Here is an 18,554-nt window from a genome sequence, read left to right as displayed (position 1 = left end):
ACAAAAACTGGAGAAACTTGGCATTCTCACGAGTAATAGTAAAGCCCCCCTGGAACCATAGTAGACAACATTATCACTGAGGGGAAGTCTATTATCAACCTTCGACTGGAAGAGATTGAAGTCATGAGTAGGGGTCTCAACTTCTGCCCCACCACCAGAATGGACCTGTTGGTTCTGGCAGCAGACACGAAGGAGTTCATCAGACAAATGAGACTCCAGGAATTCTTTCAAGGTGCCAGGAGTGATCCCAATGAGTCCACTGATGAACTGGAACAGTCACCACAGGGATCTGTAGTGGAGCGACCAAAGGTGTCAACTTGGAGCTCACCGAAGGGCCGCTGCCCTGGGCTTGACACGTATGCTCAAACCGTCAGGAAATATATAAATGCCAGATTCATCAGCTGTACCCACAAGGTAGAGCAAAACATCACCTGTTCACAACGCAATGCAATCTAGGCTCTCAAAACCAATCACAACATTGTCATCAAATCAGCAGATAAAGGAGGAGCCATTGTCGTTCAGAATAGAACAGATTACTGCAAGGAAGTGTACCGACAACTGAATTACCAGGAACACTAAAGGCAACTACCAGCTGATCTGACCAAAGAACACACCGGTGAATTAAACATATTTGATCAGAACTTTGGATTCAGTCCTTCAGAGTTCCCTATGCGCCCTCATCCTCTTGAGTAGGCAACTTCTACTGCCTTCCAAAGGTACACAAAGCCAACACACCAGGGCGTCCCATCGTGTCAGGCAATGGGACCATATATGAGAATCTCTCCGGCTATGTTGAAGGCATCTTGATACCTATTGTACATGGGATCTCTAGCTTCTGTCGTGACACTACGGATTTCTTTCAGAAACTCAGCACCCACAGACCAGTTGAACCAGGAACATTCCTCGTCACAATGGACGTTTCCGCACTCTACACCAGCATCCCCCACAATGATGGCATCGCGGCAACAGCCTCAGTACTCAACACCAACAACTGCCAATCTCCAAACATCATCCTACAACTCATCGCCTTTATCCTTGATCACAACGTCTTCACCTTTGACAACCAGTTCTTCATCCAGACACACCGAACAGCCATGGGGACCAAATTTGCACCCCAATATGCCAACATTTTTATGCACAGGTTCGAACAAGGCTTCTTCTCTATGCAGGATCTCCAACCAACATTATACACCAGGACATTGATGACATTTTCTTCCTCAGGATCCATGGCGAGGAGTCACTGATAAAACTACACAGTGACATCAACAAGTTTCATCCCACCATCAAACTCACCATGGACTACTCTTGACTATCTGTCTCATTCTTGGACACATGCATCTCCATCAAGGATGGACACCTCAGCACCACACTCTACCACAAACCTACAGACAACCTCACAATGCTACACTTCTCCAGTATCCACCCAAAACATATTAAAACAGCCATCCTCTATGGACAAGCCCTACGCGTACACCGGATCTGTTCAGATGAGGAGGAACATGACGTGTACCTGGAAGTACTCAGGGATGCCCTCACAAGAACAGGGTACAATGCCCAACTCATCGACCGCCAGTTTCGACGTGCCACAGCAAGGAACTGTAATGACCTCCTCAGGACACAGACACGTGCTGCAACCAACAGGGTACCCTTCGTTGTTCAGTATTTCTCAGGAGCTGAAAAACCAAGCCATGTTCTTCATGACCTGCAACACATTTATCAATGAGGATGAGCACCTCACCAAGACCTTCCCCACATCTCCACTACTTGCCTTTAAACAACCACCAAATCTCAAACAGATCGTTGTTCGTAGCAAGCTGGCCGGCTCTCAGGACAACTCCATACAAACCTGTCATGGAAGGCACTGCAAGACGTGTCAGAGTGTGGACATAGATACCACCATTATGCGTGGGGACAGCTCCCACCTTCTACATGGCAGGTACTCATGTGACTCAGCCAACGTTGTCTACCTTATACATTGCAGGCAAGGATGCCCGGAGGCATGGTACATTGGGGAAACTGAGCAAAGGCTACGATAACTGATGAATGGGCACCGCACAACAATCAAGAGATAGGAGTGTTCCCTCCCAGTTGGGGAACACTTCAGTGGTCCTGGTCAATCAACCTCGGATGTTCGGGTGACCATCCTCCAGGGCAGACTCCGGGACAGACAGCAGTGAAAAGTGGCTGAGCAGAGGCCGATAGCTAGGTTCGGTACCCATAAGGAGGGCCTCAACCGGGACCTTGGGTTCATGTCACATTACAGGTGACCACCATTGCCTTTACATACACACACACACACTCCCACATGCACCCCCTCACAGACTTAAGACACTCTACACTCACTATACACACATACATACACTTTCTCACACTCAACCCCCAACCCAGACAGATACACAGACAGACAAAGACCCACATGCACACATTTATTTTGTGAGGTGAATTTGTACTTGCAGGGTTACGTTGTACTTTGCTCAAAAACTGCATGAATTCATGTAAAACTCCATTATCTCACTTTTTAGATTAGAATCAAACTAAACATCATGGCATTGACAGAGAACACAGGTGGCTAACACCTTCAACATATTGTCTAGCTATCACCATTATTAACAGTTAACCCGAGAATGCAACTTTTTAAAAAAAGGGTTTTGTGATTTATACATGAAAGAAGTGAAACTATCACTGTATTCTAACAGGTGAAAGGCTTAACAGACAATCAATTTTTCAATGTATAATTTCAGTTATATCATACTGTACATTTTTGCTATAAATTCTGTGTTAGGATTGAGCCGTCCGCTACCACCTGATGAAAGAGCGATGCTCCGAAGGCTTGTGTGCTTCCAATTAAACCTGATTTGGAGATGCCGGTGTTGGACTGGGGTGAACAAAGTTAAATATCATACAACACCAGATTATAGTCCAACAGGTTTAATTGGAAGCACACTAGTTTTCGGAGCGATGCTCCTTCATCAGGTGATAGTGGAGGGCTCGATCGTAACACAGAATTTATAGCAAAAATTTACAGTGTGATGTAACTGAAATTATACATTGAAACAGAATCAATGTATAATTTCAGTTACATCACATTGTAAATTTTTGCTATAAATTCTGTGTTATGGTCGAGCCCCCCCCACAATCACCTGATGAAGGAGCATCATTCCGAAAGCTAGTGTGCTTCCAATTAAACCTGTTGGACTATAATCTGGTGTTGTATGATTTTTAACTTTGTACACCCCAGTCCAACACCTGCATCTCCAAATCATGTTGGTATCAGTTCTTTCATATGTAAATCGCAAAATGTTTTTTTCAAAAGTTACATTCTCAAGTGCATTTTATCAATTGGTGTCATGTTGGCCCAGGTAAGGCATTGAAGGTGTTAACTCCCTGTGAGGCTGTCTGTGCCACAATGGTCAGACTGATTCTAATCTAAAAAATGGATTTTCAGAATCTTACATGGATTCATGCAGTTTTTGAGCAAAGTAAAATATAATTCTGCAAGTACAAATTCACCCACAAACATACGTTTGTGTGTGTGGGTGGGTGTGTGGGTGTGGGTGTGTGGGTGGGTATGAGTGTGTGTGTGTGTGTGTGTGTGTGTGTGTGTGTGTGGGGGGGGGGGGGTATGAGTGTGTGAGAGTGTGTGTCTGAGTTTAAAGGGGTTTTAGTCTGTGAGAGGGCGAGTGTGAGAATGAACATAGATTATTACAGCGCAGTACAGGCCCTTGATGTTGCGCTGACCAGTCATACCAATCTGTATGTGAGAGTGTATAGTGCAATGGGGTCACCTGTAGTGTGACATGAACCCAAGGTCCCAGTTCAGGTCACCCCCATGGGTATGGAACTTGGCTATCAGCCTCTGCTCGGCCACGTCCGCCTTGGAGGATGGTCACCCGAAGGTCTGAGGTTGTATGTCCCAAACCACTGAAGTGTTCTCCGACTGGGAGGGAACAGTCCTGTTGTTAGTTCTGCGGTGGCCATTCATCCGTTGCCGTAGCCTCTGTTTGGTCTCGCCAATGTACCATGCCTCAGAGCATCCTTGCCTACAGCATATGAAATAGACAACGTTGGCTGAATCACATGGGTACCTGCCACATATATTGTAGGAGATATACCCATGCGTAATGGTGGTATCCACGTCGACACTCTGACACGTCTTGCAGCATCTACCATGACAAGGTTGTACGGTATTGTCCTGAAAGCCGGGCAGTTTGCTGTGAACAATGATCTGTTTGGGGGTTAGTGGCTGTTTAAAGGCAAGATGTAGAGGTGTGGGGAAGGTCTTGGCAAGGTGCTCACCCTCATTGATAAAGTGCTGCAGGCACCACCATACCTCAGATCATTGTTCATAGCAAACCAGCTGGCTTTCAGGACAATATCATACAACCTTGTCAGGGTAGACGTTACAACTCGTGTCAGAGTGTCGACAGGGATACCAACATTGCGTGTGGGGACACCTCCCACCTGTACGTGGCAGGTACACATGTGACTCAGTCAACACTGTCCATCTCATACGCTGCAGACAAGGATGCCCTGAGGCATGGTACATTGGTGAGACCAAACAGAGGCTACGGCAATGGATGAATGGACACCACAGAACAATCAACAGACAGGAGTGTTCCCTTTCAGTTGGAGAACACTTCAGCGGTCCAGGACATTCGACCTCGGACCTTCGGGTGACTGTCCTCCAAGGTGCACTTTGGGATAGGTAACAACGAAAAGTGGCCGAGCAGAGGCTGATAGCCAAGTTCGATACCCATGCGGATGGCCTCAACCGAGACCTTGGGTTCATGTCGCACTACAGGTGACCCCATTGCATTATACACACACACACTCAGACCCTCTCACATATTCTCTCCCACACATCCTCTCACAGACTTAAACCCTTTTAAACTCACTCACAAACACACACACACACACTCCTCTGCGCCACACACACACACAGAGGTTGGTGCAGATCTGATAACCTAGATGGCCTCTTTCTGCACATTAGGGGTTCTATGAAATGTCTGAACATGTTGACTAAAAGAAAACAAGCTACCTTATTCCCCAGTAGAAGTTGGCTTTGCTACAGAGAAAGGTGTTTGTGCTAAAGTATATATTTACAATCAAACCCTTTGAGACCTCCACAAGACTTTTGTTGCCTAATTCAACACATGGATACTGACCTGTACAATGGACAGACCTTTACGGAAGGATGATATTAAACATATAACATTTTAAGGGACTTTTAAATATACTGCTGAATAAGCTTTAAAAATTACTAGAATCAAGGGGGATGCTGTCCTTCGCGAAAATGTTTTAAAAGAGACAGAAGAAGCTGCAAACAGGTTATTTAATCTATATTAACCTGGTCCTTTGTCTTTTGGGTATAAATTTTAAAGTACATTAAGGGTAACAATGGAGAGAATAGATCCCTTAAAGATCAACGTAATCATCTATGTGTGGAACCACAGGAGATGGGTGAGACACTAAACAAATATTTTGCATCAGTATTTACTGTGGAGAAGCACATGGAAGTGAGGGAAGCTGGGGAAATAATGGATTTGAATAGAGTTCATATTATAGAAGAGGAGGGGCAGGAAGTCTTAAAACAAATAAAAGGTAGATTAATTTTCAGCACCTAATCAGGTAATTCCCAGAACTTTGTGGGAAACTAGGGAAGAAATTACAAGGCTCCTTGCTAAGATACTTGTATCCTCAACAGCCGCGGGCAAGATGTTAGAAGATTGGAAGTTAGCTAACGTGGTGCCAACATTTAAGAAGGACTGCAAGGAAAATCCAGGGAACTATAGACCAGTGAGCCCTAAACAAAGGTGGATAAGTTGCTGGAGGGGATTCTGAGGGACAAGATTTACATGCAGTTGGAAAGGCAAGGACAAAACTGCTCGTTTTCTTTTAGTCAACATGTTCAGACATTTCATAGAATCCCTAATGTGCAGAAAGAGGCCATCTAGGCTATCAGATCTGCACCAACCTGTGTGTGTGGCGCAAAGGGGTGTGGGGAGGGTTCTGTGAGTGAGAGAGAGAGAGAGTGTGAGAGAGAGAGAGAGAGAGAGAGTGTGTGAGAGAGAGTGTGAGAGAGAGAGAGAGAGAGAGTGTGAGAGAGAGAGAGTGTGTGAGAGAGAGAGAGAGAGTGTGTGAGAGAGAGAGAGAGTGTGTGAGAGAGTGAGAGAGATATATATATATTATATACAAAAAGGGGTTTAAGTCTCTGAGAGGTTGTGTGGGAGAGAGTATGTGTGAGTGTATGAGAGACGGTCTGAGTGTGTGTGAGTGTGTATAGTGCAGTGGGGTTTCCTGGAGAAGGGCTCATGCCCGAAACGTCGATTCTCTTGCTCTTTGGATGCTGCCTGACCTCTGCGCTTTTCCAGCAACACATTTTCAGCTCTGATCTCCAGCATCTGCAGTCCTCACTTTCTCCTCCCTGATTAGGGATAGACAACATCACTTTGTGCATGGGAAATTGTGCCTCACTAACTGAACTGAGTTTTTTTGATGAGGTGACGAAGAAGATAAATGAGGCAGAGTCGTAGACACTGTCTATATAGACCTCAGCAAAGCAATCGACAAAGTTTCCTCTTGATAGAGGAGTTAGCAAGGTTAGGTCACGTGGAATACAGGGAGAACTAGCCATTTGGACACAGAACCTGCTCGAAGGTGGAAAACAGAGGGTGGTGGTGGAAGGTTGCTTTTCAGACAGGAGGCCTGTGACCAGTGTGCCACAAGGCTCAGACAGGCAGGAAGGCTCAGAAAAAGGGGGAACTCAAGGAATGCAGAAGATAAAAACATCTGTGCTCACCAAGTGATAACAAGGTGCTCTAAAGCAATTAAGAACATTTGCCTTAACATCAGTGAATCGATGTAAACAAGACACCAAGTGATAACATTCACTACTGTTCCTTGTGAGATTAATAAAAATGTTTGATTCTGATCCTGAAACGAAACTCAGTACTATCAAAAGCCTTGCAATTGACCGTCAGGTCCTGTCAATTTTAATGGATTCTTGCAAGCTTGACAGACACAGAGATAAATATCTTTGTTGTTACAAGACCCTGACTTGAGAGTTCAAAAGGACACTAAAGAAAGAGAGAGAGACCATTTTAGCGCTGAGGTTGCTGAAGCCAGTAGAAAATCAACTCTTAGTGCTTACCTGCTACGGATTGAACTTAATTGCATTTTTTTGAGACTTAATGATTTCATTGAGTAGCCACCAAAGGTTGTTAAATACAAACACTGTAAAAGGTAATATTGACGAAGTTTTAACTTACTCGCTGTTCTTGCACACCACTCTACAGACCTTACAGACTGCCCCACTGTCAATTATAACTAATCAGATCTTATGGCTTATTTGAATTTGAATCACAACCCTGAAAAAAAAGCATGTTTCACTTGAAGACTAATGAATCAGTTTAAATGCAACCTTACAGTAACATCTCAGCCTCAGGTACAGAATGGTTCAATGTTTAAAAAGCAGGAGTCTGCTCCTAGCTTAAAAATTATTCTAGGCCTAACATTGAAGAGATTCTGGCACAATGTGTCAGGAAGCCATTTTATGGTCAAAAGATTGCCTTCCTTGCTAAGAAGCCATTTTGTGAAACAATTGTATCTGACATATGAGCTGTGCAAGGTTACCAATTAGCTCAGACTGATACCTCTTTATGATAGTTTATCTCGCTAACAGGCGCCTTACTCATCTGGGTATGTTTTTCCCACCTGATGAATGACTTAGGGCCTGAGTGATTAGTCAAGTGAACACAGACCTGTCAATTAACTCTTCTTCCTTATGAATTATTGTCTTTCACTGTTACCTGTATAATTAAGAACATGCAATGTTTTTGTAAACTTTTGTATCAATACATCAGAGTAGCCTGCTGGGGCACTTGAAGAGCTAGTACCCTCTTCTCCTAGGTTATTAGAACCTAGTTAGTTTAGCTTATGTATCAATGTTATGTTGTAACAGTGATGTTATTGGTAAATAAAGGGGATGACTAAAATTAAACTAATTTGTCTGGGAGAGGTTTTTTATTCCAGACTTCAAAAGATCTCCGAGATGAACCAAGAGAGAGGCTTACGGGTCTGAGTCCATAACAGATCCCAGGGCCATCTCAAATCTGTACTTTAACAGGCCCACTGCTTTTTGTCATTTATGTAAAGGATTTGGATGGGAATATACACAGTTGGTTAGTAAGTTTGCAGATGACACGAAAATAGGTGGTGATGTGGTGGACCGTGAAGATGTTTATCTCAACATACAATGTGACCTTGACCAGTTGGGCCAATGGGTCGAGGAATGGCAAATGGAGTTTCATTTAGATAAATGCATTTTGAAACAGCAAACCAGGGTAGGACTTATACAGTTAGGAGTAGGGTCCTAGGGAGTGTTGTGAAGCATAGAGACCAAGGGGTGCAGGTGCATAACCCCTTGAAAGTAGAATCAGAGGGAAAAAAGCTCTAACCTATTCAGCGTCTCCATACAATGCAGATGAATGAGTATAGGAGTTGGAATGTCATGTTACAGCTTTACAGGAGGCCACTTTTAGAATACTGTGTTCAATTCTGGTTTCCCTTCTGAAGGAAAGATGTTTTTTAAACTTGAGGGGGTGCAGAAAAGATTTACAGGGATATTGCCAGGTTTGAGTTATAGGGAGAGCCTGCCTGAGGAAGTGGGAGAAGCATATGGGCCAAGTGCTGGCAAAGGGGACTAGGTCTGATTGGGATGTCTGGTTGGTATGAATGAGTTGGACTGAAAGGTCTGTATAATTCTATAACAATCAGACTAGGGAAATTTTAAAAAATCTGTACAATCAAGACAATTTTGGTCTCAGAGGATTTGAGTTTTCAAAGTAAACAGAGCATCAGATTACCAAGAATACTGTTAGTAATTCACCTACTTCATTATTTGAGACATAACTGAGTATCTGTCCTGTGGTCGTCACACAATGAAACTTGCTGTTACATTACTTTCCACAGACTCATTCAAGATTACTTTAGATTAGATTATTTAGTGTGGAAACAGGCCCTTCGGACCAACAAGTCCACACCGACCCTCCGAAAGCAACCCACCCAGACACATTCCCTACATTTACCCCTTCACCTAACACTACGGGCAATTTAGCATGGCCAATTTACCTAGCCTGCACATTTTTTTTTGGACTATGGGAGGAAACCGGAGCACCCGGAGGAAACCCACGCAGACACGGAGAATGTGCAAACTCCACACAGACAGTTGCCTGAGGCAGGAATTGAATCCAGGTCTCTGGCGCTGTGAGGCAGCAGTATTAATCACTGTGCCACCGTGCCACCAATATATAATTCACCCAGTTACCTCTTGTCAAATGTAATTATTTTACTTTACCAGCTTTTAGGCTGAACATGGTGGCAATACACTTTTTCCTGACATCACATGTTGTTGGTATATTAATTTCTTGGTATGCAACCTCAGTCTCATTACCTACAAGATGTGCAGATTCATAGAAATTTACCAAAACTTTTACATTGATTGTGCTCAGGTCATAAAAACAGGATTATTTAGTATAAAATGCGAGTTGATAAATTGCCCAAGTTAAGGACTGATCTATATCTCATTATTTCCATAAACAATCAAATCACATTGTGTTTTGAGTGGCATGTGATTATGGGGAGTGGATGGGGGGTTGTCTTGTGGGCATTACTGATGTGAAATCTTGTATCAAGGAACAACTGGTCTCTTTGTTCAGGGAGATCTCTTGACACGGCTCCGTAAGCATTGCTAACAGTGTTAAGGGTACCTCCAAACCTTGTACTTGCTTAATAACTTTTGGCAGTTCACAGAAGTTGGCATATTGCAGTTGCATCAAGTGTGTAAGAATCGCGAGAAAAAGAAGCTAACACAAAGGTGGACGATGAAACATTCTTCCTCCAGGTTTCAGGTGGTTATAGAGGCCCAGGACTTGCACATCTTTGGGGGAGTTAAAGTGTTTGGCCACAAGGCTGTGGGATTGTTTAATGCGTGTGTCCCAGAGATGTTCTGAAACATTCTGCAAGTTGCTGTCCAAACCCTAACCACCAGATGCCTAGAGGAAGAATGCCTCATTTTCTGCCTTGGGGCCCTCCAAACACATGGGATCAATGTGGATTTCACCAGTTTACTCATTTTAATGGAGTTGGCAGATAAGGGTCTGTTTCTGTGCTGTGTGACTCTATGACTCATCACAGGTTACAATACTTCCAGGTTTTGTATCATCAACAAATCTGAAATTTGTCGCTGCACACCAACATGTAGATCATTAACATACAATACCACTGAACTGAAACTGACTGGCCTGTAATTCCTGGACTTCCCCTTCATTTTAAAATAAAGCTGTTACATTAAGATTTTCATGAAGATCTGTAGCTCAGGTTGTGTTTGAGGGAGTTGGTTAGCTTGCTGAACTGCTGGGCTAACATGCAGATGTTTCATTACCATACTGGGTAACATCATCAGTGCAACTTCCACGAAGCACTGTTGTTCTGTCTCGCTTGGTTTTTGTGTGGTCTGGCCCAGGCTGGTAGAGTTGTGGATCGTGTGGAGGGTTGTTGTAGGTTGCAGGTTGCAACAGGACATTGGGAGGATGCAGAGCTGGACTGAGAAATTACTTTGCAACTAGAATTCTTGTATACATTAGAATATACAATGTTAACCCACAAATCTAAATTACAAGTGTCAGTTTTCACAATGATTTTCCTAAGATTGATTATAGCAGCATAATCAGCTTTCAAAAATATGAGGAGCAAGTACTGAAGTCCTTCCCAAAAGCAAAAAATCTCTGATCATTCCCTGAATATGTGGCTATAATGGCCTCAACTGTAGGTTCGCCATGTTAGGCTCATTCGGAAAGTAAGGAGGCATGGTATACAGGGACATCTGGCTGTCTGGATACAGAATTGGCTGGCCCATAGAACACAGAGGGTGGTAATAGATGGAAAGTATTCAGCCTGGACCTTGGTGACCAGTGGTGTTCTGCAGGGATCTGCTCTGGGACCTCTGCTCTTTGTGATTTTTATAAATGACTTGGATGAGGAAATAGAAGGGTGGGTTGGTACATTTGCCGATGATACAAAGGCTGTGGAGTTGTGGATAGTGTGGAGAGCCGTTGGAAGTTGCAACGAGACATTGACAGGATGCAGAACTGGCTGATTACTGACACATGGAGTGGAACCTGGAAAAGCGTGAACTGATTTATTTTGGAAGGTCAAATTTGATTGCAGAATATAAGGTGAAAGGCAGGATTCTTGGCAGTGTGGAGGAATAGAAGGATCTTGGGGTCCACATCCATAGATCCCACAAAGTTGCCACTCAACTTGATAAGGTTGTTAAGAAGGCATATGGTGTGTTGGTATTCATTATTGGGACTGAGTAAAGAGCTGCGAGGTTATGCTGCAACTCTGAAAAGCCGTGGTTATATCATCACACTTGGAATATTGTGTTCAGTTCTGGTCACCTCATTATAGGAAGGATGTGGAAGCTTTAGAGGGGTGCGGCAGAGATTTGCCAAGATGCTGCGTGGACTAGAGGGCATGTCTTATGAAGAAAGTTTGAGGGAACTCGAGTTTTTCTCAATGGAGTGAGGAAGAGTGAGAGGTGACTTGATAGAGGTATACAAGTTGATGAGAGGCAGATACAGAGGAACCTCAATTATCCAAATATCAATTATCTGAATTTCAGATTATCTGAAGATCTCAAGGTCCTGATAAAAAAAATTATCACTATCACTGATCGAGTCTTTTGTTTACAATGATTAAAAGTGAATTTAACTTACTGAAATGCTGTGGACATCGATGGGGGCCCAGGCACTGTCTCCAAATGACTGACTTCCTGCCCTGTCTCTCTCTCTCTCTCCTCACCCTTTCCCTAGAGTGCTAAAAAGGGCGTACTCTCAACCCCTGTTCCCCAGATAATCTCTGCAATATTGTCCTGTACAGGGCAGAGTGGAAACTTGTCAAAACACTATGTGGCTGCGCACTTGTGCATGCGCTATTTTAAAGACTCACCGCACTCACCCCACCCCCACCAACGTACCAGCAGTCTTGCTGTTGGTGTCCAATCAAGTTGCCATTTCCATTCCATTGCTTCATTTTGTTCTGGAGTCCCATTGGGCAAAAAAGGAGAGAGGCATCTGGCAGCTTCACTCCATCTACTAGCTGGAAACGTGGAGTTGAAAGTACACAGCGGGGATGGGGGTGTGCATGATGTGCTGCTGCCTAGTCTCCAGAATGGGGAGCAGGCATAGCAAGTACTCACTCTGTCAATCCCATTAACGTGAAGCAGCGGCAGGGAGGGGCTTCACCAACGCTGCAGTCCCTTACACTGAGGCAGAGAGGGGGAGCAAGGCAGGCAGAACAAGAAAACAGGAAACTTCAGAAAACACTGATTCCCAGAGGAGAGGCATTGAATCAATTAGCCTAACAAAATACTGTCAGCCCATCTTGTTTGGATAATTGAGTTTCCTCTGTATTGTGTGGATTGCGGGAGATTTCTTTACCCCAGGGTAGAAATGGCTATTACAAGGGGGCATAGCTTTATGATGATTGGAGGAAGGTTTAGGGGAAATGTCAGAGGTAGGTTCTTTATGCAGAGTGGTAAATACATGGAATGCACTACCAGCAGTAGTAGTGGAGTCAGAAACATTAGGGACATTTAGCGACTCTCAGATAGACATATGGATGTAAGTAAAACGTAGGGTACATTGGTTAGTTTGATCTTCGAGTAAGATAAAAGGTCGGCACAACATCGAGTGCTGAAAGACCTCAACCGTGCTATACTATTCTAACAACCACCCGATGAAGGAGCAGCATTCCGAATGTTAGTGCTTCCAATTAAACCTGTTGGACTATAACCTGGTGTTGTTATTTTTAACTTTTAACTATTCTATGTTCTTAACTGTTTCCAGAAGACAGCCATCCCGATGTCCATTTAAAAAAAACAATTCCAATCCCTCCATAGCCTCTCGCGATTTAATATGGAATAAAAACAGAAAATTTAGTAAGTGCACATCAGGTTTGTTCACATCTGTGCGGAGCTCTACATTTAATTATGAGCGGTAGGGGTAGAAAAGGTTTCCATCACATCAGGTGATCATTAACTGCCAAGTCAACCACATACATTAAAGACAAACGTAAATTTTCTTTTTACTTACACGCTACGGTTTAAAGCTGCAGTCCTTGCGTTTTATTCAGTCACCTTACGTACCGTTAGTTGTTCAAAATTAGCGGAGCGCACTTCAACTTCCTTCCGGTCACCGCAAGCTCACGAGACACCGCCGGCGGCGCATGTGCAGTACCCGCGGCACGCTGGGTCATGTAGTCATTCCATATGAAAATCCGCGCCGCGCACTACAACTCCCGGTATACCACGCGGCAAATGTCTTGTTGCTTGGGGGTTTCGGGAGGAAGGAAAGTGCTGGAAGAGGCTGGGTTGTCTCGGTAGTGTCTGTGGAGGTGGGCGACTATTTAATGTTGATGGCACTTCATACCAACCATTTTTGTTTCGAGTTTAGAGCTCCATCGTCCGTACGGTTCAAAGGTGTCATCACTGTTCACAGCTAAATTTTCGTTTTGATACACGGATTAGTAAGGGCGAAAATGATTTCTGAAATATTATGAGAATTTTGGACCTCTGAAACAAACAGAGTCTTCTGAAAAAGTAGTACTGGACTCGAAACATTAATTCTGTTTCATTCTCCACACGTGTTTCTCGACCTGCCACGTTTCTCCCGCATTCTCTGCGAAAATTATTTCTTCAGGATTGCATTTGAGATTTTCTCAAAGGCTGCTTTATGATGTTTAGGAGCGACATTTTGGTTTTTAGGGGCTCCTTTAGCATTCTCCTTACTGCATCACTTAATAAAGGTGTTAGTGTAGTAGTAATATTACAGCCTAAGTTGAATTTAGCAGCAAAATGGATTTACCCATGGTCTTCGTATGTGTTGTGAGTCACTATGGAACCTCTGTTAAACGATTCTCAGAGAAAAATGCAAGTACAGTTTGAGCTGTTATAAAATCCAAATTTGAATTGAGAGGAAAAGTAACCAACCCCCTGTTTTGTTTGTATGGGAGGATTTTCTTTGCGGGTGTATTATCATAAACGTCCAGCCAATATCTCTATAAAAAAAGGAACACCAGCAGGTTATTAAAATGACTGCTGCAATCAATGACCTTTAGCACTTCAGCTAAAATGTCTAATTTAGTATGAATCCTCCCAGTCATCTGGGGAATTCATACTTCTCTGTTTGGGAATGGGCCAACACAAAAGGACTGTAGAATTTCCTGACTGCCTATATCGTTGTTTTATGCTGGAGAAAAGGGAGACTCATTTTGGGTAAACAGAAGTCAAAACTCATTACCAGCCTTCATTCGTATAATGTTGGTTTTCCTCATCTAAACTATGTTCGTGGAACCTCAAAGGTAGCAAATCAACAACACGTGAAATCAACATGAAGGTATTGCAAAGACTTTTGAACTTGTGAAAATTCACATGGCAAGACCACATATTTTTTAGACTCTTTAAGAGATCAGAGAGCTGCTTTTGACGACCAGCACCACTAAAACCACCAACGCCATTAGTTCAGCCAGTCTGAATTAGACTTGGAAACAACTAAACTTGTAACCCAAATACATAACCCCTTCCAATTAAGGAACCAGCTTTCTGGAAGTTCAATCACAACCCACCTTAGCTGGCTGAGAACCTTTGCTTTACAAAGCTGTCACTTCAACTGTTAAGTACTAACTTAGTTCAAGAAACCAGGTTTGTTCTGTGGGACACTGAAAATCATAAACCTGGGACAAAGTTAATCGTTAGTACCTTTTGACGTAATCAATCTCTGTGTATACATGTGTCCTTGTGAGAGAGAGGTCAAGAAGGGAATATTGCATTACTTTTGAGGTGAGTGAGAATAATTAACTTCGTTTTTAAGCTCTCAAAGGCTTGAGGCTGAAATTCTTTGATAGGAATCTACACTGAAAGAAACAAAACACCATTCTCCTTCACATAATATGATGATCACAAGTAGTAAGAGAATTATCCTGTCCATGATTCAAGGATAACATTGGTTCTTGTTCTACAAAAATGTCACTGGGAAAGTGTTTGAGAAATAGAGTGATCGCAATAATATTAGCTTTAATTAAGGAAAGAAATATTTGCATTTATGTAATGTCTTTCATAGACTTGAATTGTTCCAAAGTGCGCAGCAACAAATGAAGTCACCCAAATGGAGAGTGTCTGATCTTGAATATATAGGGACTGAGACACTGCAACACACAAACCAAATTTTTTCATATCAACTGCGGTTCCCTTTCATGTAGGATGTGTATTGTATTTAGTATTTGACCTACTGACATATATAATGCTAAACGTTTCAAAATTAAACATTTTTTACAATTACTGGTTCAATTCCCACAACTTCCACTCACAAGGCTCTAGCGTTTTATTTAAAGCTCAGCTGCACATCGGCTCCTGCAAGGCAGGAACTATCCTTCACATTGTCATGCTTCCCTGTAAGCTCTGATCACATGGTGTAGAAGAAAGCCAAGCACTCTCCCACATTTTCTGGAGGAAGATTTCTCAAGGTGCTGGTGGACATCTTCACTGATGACTGCAAGAAGAAGCCACACCACCCGACTCAGTCTGAATAGCAGCATAACTTATTGTTCTCCAAATTTCTGCAAGAAGTTCAACGATGCCCTGTGATTCACAAATGTTTATAACACCATTTTCTGCTTGCGACCTTACACGTAGGATTACACTTGCTCTAACTTTGTCAATACATACACTTTCACCAAAGATGATGAATGACAAGCCTGAGCATCGCATTCGTAATATCCACTCAAAGACTCACACCCACCTCATACTCGACAGCTATGAACGTTTCCTGCTCACTACTTCGGGACACGTCACAACCTCTCCTACTCATGCATGGCCATTCAGTGCTCTTGCATCCAGTGTCATCATACTCCTCCTTCACTTTTTGTGGAAAAACTGGCCAACAACTGAACCAACATGTCCAAGACAATCAGGATAATTGGACTGTATGTCAGGTTACATAACCCAGTAAGAAGAAAACCGTGAAACTGACTGGGAAAGACCAAGACTGCTCATTAGCTGACAGGGAGTAAGCTCCACTATATTAACCTGTTTACCAAATACTGGTTCGGTTCCCACAACTTCTACTCAAGGCTTTGGTGCTATATTTAAACCCAGCTGCACATAAGATCAAGCAAGACAAGAACTTTCCCTCACATTGTCAATGCTTGCCGGTAAGTTCTGATCACATGAAGAAAACCAAGCATCCTCCATATTTTCAGTGCAACATTCTGCAGAAGCTTTTATCAATCTTCTCCAAATCTCTCATGCATACATTGATGGCATCTAGGGAAACTGTAGAAAGTAGAAGTCGTAGCTGGAACCTCTCAGCTTCACTTCTAAAGATAAAGCTTGCAAACTCAGGATACATTGGCAAGGGACTCTTCTATACTCCACAGCTCAGAGAGAATCACTGAGGTTGATGTAATATCTAGATCAGATGGGCACAACCTAGTGAAGATATCACTGACCCATAGAGATGTACAGCATAGAAACAGACCCTTTGGTCCAACCTGTCCATGCCGACCAGATATCCTAAGCCAATCTAGTCCCACCTGCCAGCACCCGGCCCATATCCCTCCAAACCCTTCCTATTCATATACCCATCCAAATGCCTCTTAAATGTTGCAATTATACCAGCCTCCACCACATCCTCTGGCTGCTCATTCCATACACGTACCACCCTCTGCGTGAAAAAGTTGCCCCTTAGGACTCTTTTATATCTTTCCCTAAACCTATGCCCTCTAGTTCTGGACTTCCTGACCCCAGGGAAAAGACTTTGCCCATTTATTCTATTCATGCCCTTCATAATTTTGTAAACCTCTATAAGGTCACCCCTCAGCCTGCGACGCTCCAGGGAAAACAGCGCCAGCCTGTTCAGCCTCTCCCTATAGCTCAAATCCTCCAACCCTGACAACATCCTTGTAAATCTTTCCTGAACCCTTTCAAGTTTCACAACATCTTTCCGATAGGAAGGAGACCAGAATTGCACACAATATTCCAACATTGGCCTAACCAATGTCCTGTACAGCCGCAATGTGACCTCTCAACTCCTGTACTCAATACTCTGATCAATAAAGGATGATCGAGAAAAATATGCCTGAGGTCTCCAATACTCTGTGGACTGCTGGATACCAGGCATCTGTTAAGCCCAAGAGATGTACCCTTGTTTGGGTCATAAGTGGAGACAGAGACAGGAATTTCAGATGTTCGGGTAGTAATCTAGAGATGATTTGGTTCTGCTTTTTAATCTACTTCCCCTTAGCAGAACCTCTGCCCTAGTTTTCTCTATGTCATTGGTACCTTTGTGGGCCACAATCACTGGATCTTTATCCTCCCGCTTTAAGTTCCTCTGCAGCCAAGATGAGATATCCCAAACCCGAGCACCAAGCAGGCAACACAACTTTCGGGACTCTTGATCCTGGTCACAAAGACCAGTGTCTATGCCTCTATACTATCCCCACTTACAACATTTCTCTCCCCCAACTTGAATGGCTCCCTGCACCACGGTCTTCAATACTATTGTGGGAATGTTGTCCAAGCATGTAACCTTCACAGCATCCAGTGCTTCCAACCATTTCTTGATATCATGTGGAGTGAATTAAGTTGGCTGACAACTGACATCTTTGATGCTGGGGACATCTGGAGGAAGACGAGATGGATTCTCAACTCAGCACTTCTGGCTGAAGGTTGTTGCAAGTACTTCAGCCTTCTATTTTGTACAGATTTGCTTCCTGAGCTTCCCTGTTATTGAAGAATGTTATTTTTGTGGAATCTCTTCCTCCAATGAGTTGTTTCATCATACATTATCATTCATAACTTGGTTGTGACAGGGGTATGGAGTTTGGATCTGGTCCAGTAATTGTGGAATCACTCAACTCTGTCTATCACTTGCTTCTTATGCTGTTTGACATGCAAACAGTCCTGTTGTGTAACTTCACCAGGTTGATACCTCATTTTTAGAAATGCCTACTGTTGCTCTTAGCATACCCTTCATCACTTTTTATTGGTAACTGTGAGCTTGGCAACCAATGAGATGAGATTATCATTAAAATCCTTGAGTGTAAGTCCACATCCAGCAGCTGCCACAGTTCTGAAATGATGGATCAGTGGCATTGCCATTGAAGCATTAGTAGATAATTGCAGCAAAACCTGTAATCACTGTCGCCATTCTTTTTGTACCTACTTGGTGGATTATGGCCTGCTTTTTAGTCTGAAGATTATGTAACACCTATTGGGGATTGTTGTTCTTGCTCGTCTTGTTGGATCTCTTGCAATCAAATTCTCATTCTCCATTACTTTTTCATTAAAAACAAGGTCACAAGAAAGCCAGGAAAGACTTGGATATTTCAGTTCTGAGCATAGATAGTCTGTGGGCAAAGTCAGAGAGACTACACAGTGTAATTGAAGAGTTGCCTGCGTACTTGCATCCTTAAGTGACCTGAAAGTTAAGTGTGAT

General features: G+C 43.1%; 1 protein-coding gene across 1 annotated transcript in view; it reads right to left on the bottom strand.

Moving 5' to 3' along the window:
• Window positions 1-13,246, bottom strand: part of scamp4 (secretory carrier membrane protein 4) — a 39,017-nt gene extending 25,771 nt beyond the window's left edge. The window contains exon 1 of the mRNA XM_060845967.1: window positions 13,155-13,246. The gene's annotated coding sequence lies outside the window, so the exon portion shown is untranslated. The remainder of the gene's footprint in view (window positions 1-13,154) is intronic.
• Between the last annotated feature and the right edge of the window lie 5,308 nt (window positions 13,247-18,554).

Source organism: Hemiscyllium ocellatum, chromosome 28, assembly GCF_020745735.1.
Source record: "Hemiscyllium ocellatum isolate sHemOce1 chromosome 28, sHemOce1.pat.X.cur, whole genome shotgun sequence".
In the NCBI taxonomy this organism is placed as follows: domain Eukaryota; kingdom Metazoa; phylum Chordata; class Chondrichthyes; order Orectolobiformes; family Hemiscylliidae; genus Hemiscyllium; species Hemiscyllium ocellatum.
This window is presented reverse-complemented; position numbering and strand designations above follow the sequence as displayed.